Source organism: Talpa occidentalis, unplaced genomic scaffold (assembly GCF_014898055.3).
Source record: "Talpa occidentalis isolate TD23 unplaced genomic scaffold, MPIMG_talOcc4v2.1 talOcc4.8, whole genome shotgun sequence".
NCBI lineage: Eukaryota > Metazoa > Chordata > Mammalia > Eulipotyphla > Talpidae > Talpa > Talpa occidentalis.
In genome coordinates this window covers 9,530,440-9,536,695 of record NW_023605194.1, presented here as the reverse complement: position 1 = coordinate 9,536,695, position 6,256 = coordinate 9,530,440, and the positions used below count along the sequence as shown (strand labels likewise).

At 43.8% G+C, this 6,256-nt stretch overlaps 1 protein-coding gene across 5 annotated transcripts in view; it reads right to left on the bottom strand.

The window, feature by feature from the left end:
• GFRA1 (GDNF family receptor alpha 1) overlaps positions 1-6,256 on the bottom strand; it is a 202,963-nt gene that overhangs the window by 184,010 nt on the left and 12,697 nt on the right. The window lies entirely within an intron of this gene.

The following is a 6,256-nucleotide window of genomic DNA, read 5'->3' as shown; positions in this document are numbered from 1 at the left end:
GCCCCACCAACGCACCTGGCTGACCTGGAAGCCACATCCCTGCACACACACGACTCTCCCACCCCAGCCTCTGCCTCCTCCTTTCGGGGCTTCCTTTCCTGGAGCCTAGCTACCCACTTCTGCCCTTCGCTCCATGGCTCTCTGCTGCATCCTGCACTTTCTGGTTCTCCACCATCTCCCAGGAACTAACACGGCGCCAGGCAGGCAGGAAGTCCTCAAAGAATGCGAGTTACTGGTATGTTAGAGTGGATAGTCGGTGTCCTGGAATTGAACTGAACTGGTGACTGTCAAGTCAGGTATGATCATTGGGGTCTCTTTTAAGAGCAAAAGAGAGCTACATCCCCTAAAATAAGTTGTTAGTCTGGTTTCATGCTAATAAGGGGCAAAAGAAGGGAGGGAGCTGAAGGGAGTTGGAGTGCAAGAAAAAAAGGGACTAGCTGTCACTCACCCACCATTCACTAAGCACTTTCAAGTGCTCTTTCTAAATGGTACCTCCAGTAACCCAATGAATGGGATTCCATTATCATTCCCATTGACAGCAGACGGACGCGGAACACTGACCACATACCCACGGTCCCACAGCCAGTAAGTGCTGGAATCTGGGTGTGCTTAGCTCCAAGACATTTGATCGTTACCACAACTATTCTGCATCTCATAATTTTCTGGGACCATCAGTACCGCATCCCCTGCCCCTCCCCTGCCTCACCCCAATCTCTGGAATGAATGCAGCTGGTCGGCCTGGTGGTTCTCAATGAAGTGCTACCCAAGATCAGCTGCCGCCAAAAAGGGCAGATGCACCTCTTCCCACTCCTACCCTACCCATGTCGTTAAAACAATGTCATCAGCACACCCGGGGCTCAAGAAAGGACACACAGAGAGGGTTCTGGAACTTCTTAGGAATCAGCTCCATGAACTGTGGTAATTACTGGCTGCAGTCCCAGCCCCCCTCCCTCCCCATCCTTCTCTCACCGGGCAGGCCCTGGGGTGAGCAAGCATCTCTTTCAATTAAGACAACTCCCTGCATTTAGATTCTTTGAGTTTTTATTCAGAAGCTCTTGTGAAATGTCCTGAAGCAAGTGGAGAATTTGGTGCAGAAAACAGCCAATGGAGACAGAGGACTGAAGAGAAAAGCAAATGAAACAGTATATAAAAAATAAATGCGGAAACGAGTCTATCCATTGAGTTCTGCAAACAGGCACTGCCCTTCAGGATTTCAAAGGTCCACACAGAGGCTGGACAAGGTCATCCCTCCCAGGAAATGGTAAGTCTGGGAAAAAGAAGCTTGAACTTGACTTTCACCTGTTCTGTGTCCACAGGGTTTAGGCTAACAGCATGTGCACTTGGCCTCACATTTGACTTCCCCAGAAGGCACCTGCTGTGATGAGGTGTTATTCACTCACATCAGGCCCGATGTCATTCTCCAGTCTAGAAGAATCCAGGGCTTTAGGTCTGCTTTTACAACACACAACTGTATTGAGTTGAGCTGTGTGAAATTTCTGCTATTCTGGGCCTCTCTGGTGGTGCAAGGGGTTAAGTCTCAGCACTATCAAGCTGTCTGCAACAACTGTAGCACAAGTTCGATCTCCAGCCAGGGAGCTACCCACATGGCGCAGCAGACCTCTCCTGTCTCACCCACTACTCCCCTCAGCAGTGTATTTCAGTCAACCCACCTGTTCTGCTCCCCACTCTGTCTCTGGTGAATCCTCTCACCACTGCCTCCCTGCACCTGTGGCCTATACCCCAGCTCTTGTATGCATAAACAAATAAAATAAATATTTAAATAAAAAAAGAAATGTCTGCTATGCTACCATGTTGATGTACAAAAATGGCAATTTCATATGATTCAACCTAAAAATTCCAGTAATATAGGGGTAAAATTAGCCATCAACCTTCCCTGGTTCTGCTAAGACAAAAGGCAAGCCACTGAGTGTGGCAAACATACCTCTTTCCAGCTCCCCTCCCATCACTACCCATGCCTACTGCTCCAGCACAGCAAAAGCTTATTACTAGCACTCTGGACACCCAATGCCTTCTTCATACTGTTGCTTCTACATAGTATGACCTCCCAACCATCCTACTTTCCAAACTCCTAACCATTCCTCAAAACCCAGATCAAAATCACCTACAGCAATCCTCTCTGACCCAGCAACTCTATCTCCAATAACACCAAATTATTCCCTCTTTGGGACTATATCTGAACCTTTTACAGAGTTCTACCCATTCACTTACCACTTTACATCATAATTTGTTTTGTTTAAACTTATCCCTCAAACAGAAAAAAGAGAATTTTTAGAAGACAATGGCAGTCCTATTTATCTCTGAATTACCGAGGTCTCTCACTAAGCTCATAGTAAGTTCTCAATACCTCATGAATGAATCTAGCAGGAATGTCACCCCATCACATTGAAATACTGAACAGTGACAGATATCACAGAACCTGAACAATTTTTCTCTTCATTCTAAGATAAGTGAATATGCAGCAGGTCATCGAATAATGTGTCTTCATTCAACAGCATTTCATTATAACATCGAGGAGAAAACAATCATTTCCTGGCTGGGGCCACTGTCTGGGTGAAGTTGCCTATTCTCCTCATAACTTCTCAACTCCAGTTTCCTCCCACATCCCAAAAATGTGCACATGAGGTTCAATGATGTGTCTCAAGGTCCCAGTCTAAGACAGTGTGGGTGTGTGATGTGCCCTGTGTGCTGGGGCAGAAAAGTGTCCAGGGTGGGGGTCCTGGGTGGGGTCCTGCCTAGCAGTCCAGGGTGGGGTCCTGCCTAGCATCCTGGCCAGCTGCTAGGAGAGGTTCCAACCTCCCTAGCCCTGAATTGGAATGAGGAGATTTAAATGAATGAATGAATGAATAGAAATTACTGTTGAATATCTGTAAAAATTGCTGTTGAAGTTTTTTGGGGCCCACTGGTGTCTATTTAGAAGTTTGGTGTTACATTCGTGACCACAGATATGCTCTCTGAACTTAACTCTTATTCATACCAATTAAACTATGGTAAAATTGGTTTTGTTATGCATTGTTTTGCTTGAAGTCTTGGTTTCCAAGAACTGTAGGCAATGTTAAGTGAGGACTTACTATGTGTGTTATATGTATTATATATAAACTATGGTGCATGTTATATGTGTACGTATCATACTCATACACACACACACCACTCAGTACAAAGCATTTAACAATCCTTCACACTGTTTCTGTACTTCACTTTCAGGGGCTCTCTCTTCTGTGGTGTACGTGCAAATGGAGGCTATAGCATGGCTTCAGGAGCCAGATATCCCGGATGAAATTGTGTTCCACCCATTCTTAGTTGTGTGCACCTGAGATTGTTACTTGGGCCTCAGTTTCCTTATCCATCCTGTGAGGTTCAGAGCACCTACCACTGAGCAAAGTTCATGTGAGTTACTGCATGGAAAACAGCTACTCAGCCTCTCACACTGTTGTGATTATTATTTTTATTTCTCTAGAAGTCTCATGGGGGACGGGATAATCATTTCCAGTTGGGAGTCTGTTTCGAGTTTCTGCTGGGTCACTCCTTTTCCCTTTCAAATGCCACTTGCCATCCCTTCGCACATGAGAGAGAACAGAATGGCCTCCACAAGGACTCTCCAGAACCCACTGATCTCATATCTTCTTCATCAAGAGGTTATTTGAAACTGATAGTAACTGGGATCAATGAAACATTTCATAAACATGGACTTTAAGAAACCTGCTGGCCTATTCCTACAAAGAAGGCAATCAATACTGATTTTCATACATTATTAACTGTACACAAAATGATACTGTGCAAAGGGCAACAGAAATAACAGTTGACATGGTGCTCCTCAGTCCATTTAGAGGGCTCAAAGGAAAGCGGGACCAGCGCGGTGGTAAACAAATGAATAGCGTATCAGGTCACCTTAAAGTGGGACTACACTGTGTGTGCCTCTCTTCACCACTGTATAATGCTATTTATATGACAACAAGACCAAAGAATGGCCCTCGGCATTCTGCTCTACTTTAGAAGCCTTCCATCTCACACTGAAATGAAAAAGATATAATCCAGAAATTGCTTCTTTGGTTAATATTTCTGCAGTTCCGCAGGAATGGTTTTAATAGCATGCATGTTCTGGATTTCAGTTGTCAATTAAGAACCCACCAGAATGCAGAGCTAAATAGTAAAGTAACAGATACTGGCTTATAGTTCAACTTTAAAAGCGCTTTGTTAAACAGTGTCTTGAGGCGAAAGATGGGACAAAACTGGGAATTAAGGAGGGAAAGAAGAAAGGAGTAGGTCTCTCCTCCTTAATAGAGGATCCAGGCCTGTGCTTAGAATTCATCAGGTCACAGAAACAGCACAGCAGGAACAGAATCCAAACCGGAACTTTTCCTTTTACTGGTTGTCGGGTCCTGAGAAAGTTACTCAGCCTCTCTGAGTGTAGGGGTCCTCAGAATTTTGGAGATAATACCCAGCTTTTAGCTAGTGGAGTCAAGCAGGAAAAAATACCATGCACCGGCTATGCAGGGCGCTCAGCAGGGGCTTCCCACAGGTACTTCTCTCCCCACAATTCCTCCCCTTTAAACAGAGTACAGGTTTGGAGATTACAGAGCTCTGGGATGGACTGGCAGAGTCCCAGAGGGAACTGTGGTTTGACCAAAAATAGGCCATTTGACCAAATGATTAAAAGTCTGTCATATGCTAATGCTTAGACGGGGCGGACCTTGGGCCAATTTAGTAGGAGTAAATTGCAATTGATTTTCGAAGAAATTGCTTGTTCTCTTGCCTTTCCTCAGCTGTGTCACACTCTCTCACACACAGCTGCCTTTGTCACAGCCAGAATCAACTGAAACACGTCAAGGAAGATTCTTCGGAGGCAAAAAGCTTCATAATGTAGACATCCATACTTACATACACACATTTTAAATACACACGTACGAGCAGGGGAGGGAGACACAAATCTTTCTGTATCTCTGGGAACCTACATGTTTCAATAGATGGATTTGCAGGACTAGAATTCAGAAGCAACCTGGCCCTTAGCCCCATTCTACTCTATGTTCTGCAAACCCCTCTGTAATGGGAGAGCTATCCTGAGTCATTTTTATCTTTACAACCCACTATTTGAAGAAAGAAAGCAGAAAAAAGCACACCCCTAAAATTCCTCTCCACACACTCCCCAGCTCTGACTGTGTAAGTCCCTGGATATGAAAGGAAAATGATTAAAAGATCACAGAAGATAAAAATCATAAGAATAATGGTTAACAATAGCTGCTTTCACCCCTCATTTCTGATATGGCGATAGAGCCTCTTAGAACATTAATTAGAATGAAAAGAGAGAGGAAAGAGATGCCCAGGGGACATAATAAATTAGCCCCTTATGCAAATTACCCATTCGTTTTCATCACTGACCCAGCTAGTTAAGTCTCTAAATTACTGGAAGTAGTTAGCTTCTTTAACCAAAAATTTCAGATGAAGGATTTTTTTTAATAATCCGAGGGCTTAAAGCAACAAATAATTCCTCGTTTTTCCTTGCCGACAACTCTGAAAGGGCCCAAAAGATGGGAAAATCAATGTTCTGGCCATTGATCCCTGTGGCCAGAGGCCCATTAGCCCTTGTCCCAAAAGCCATTCTGAAACCCTGGACAAACACCCCTTTACTGAAAGTCTGCGGCTGCAGTTCTCACCCCAGCTGCGCAGACACTGAGTGTGGCATCAGAAAGGGGGCCCAGACCTGAGCAGGTGAAGGACAATTCAAACAAGGTGGGGAAATGCCAGGCTATGGAGAGTTTCCAATATCAATCTAAAAACAAACACACACCTAATTTTACTTGTCATCGCTCTCCTAGACAATTTATGTTCTACTGTCCTAGAAATTTATGGAACACTCTGTTCTCTTATCAGTAAAATAAGGGGATTGGACTAGAATGACCTCCAAAAGTCCTACTGCACCTACACTCCAGGGATTTTTATTTACCCTTCAGTAAAACAAACTTGGCACTTTCTGTTATTCAATTTATTTAAATATGATATTATGATAGGCATTTTGTCTCCTGAACTCAATTCTGGCTTCCTTTTTCCTTTCCGTCTCTCATTTCCCCATCTTTCCTGTTTTCTCCACTGCCTTCCTTCTCTTTTCTGTCTTGTCTTCTTCCATGTATCCAAATAAGATGTGTTAAATATACTCCAGTTCAAAGTAGGTGTATACTGAATAACTCATGCTTTGTTTAAATATAATTAAAATGAAAAAACATATATTCTTTGGTATGAAAAA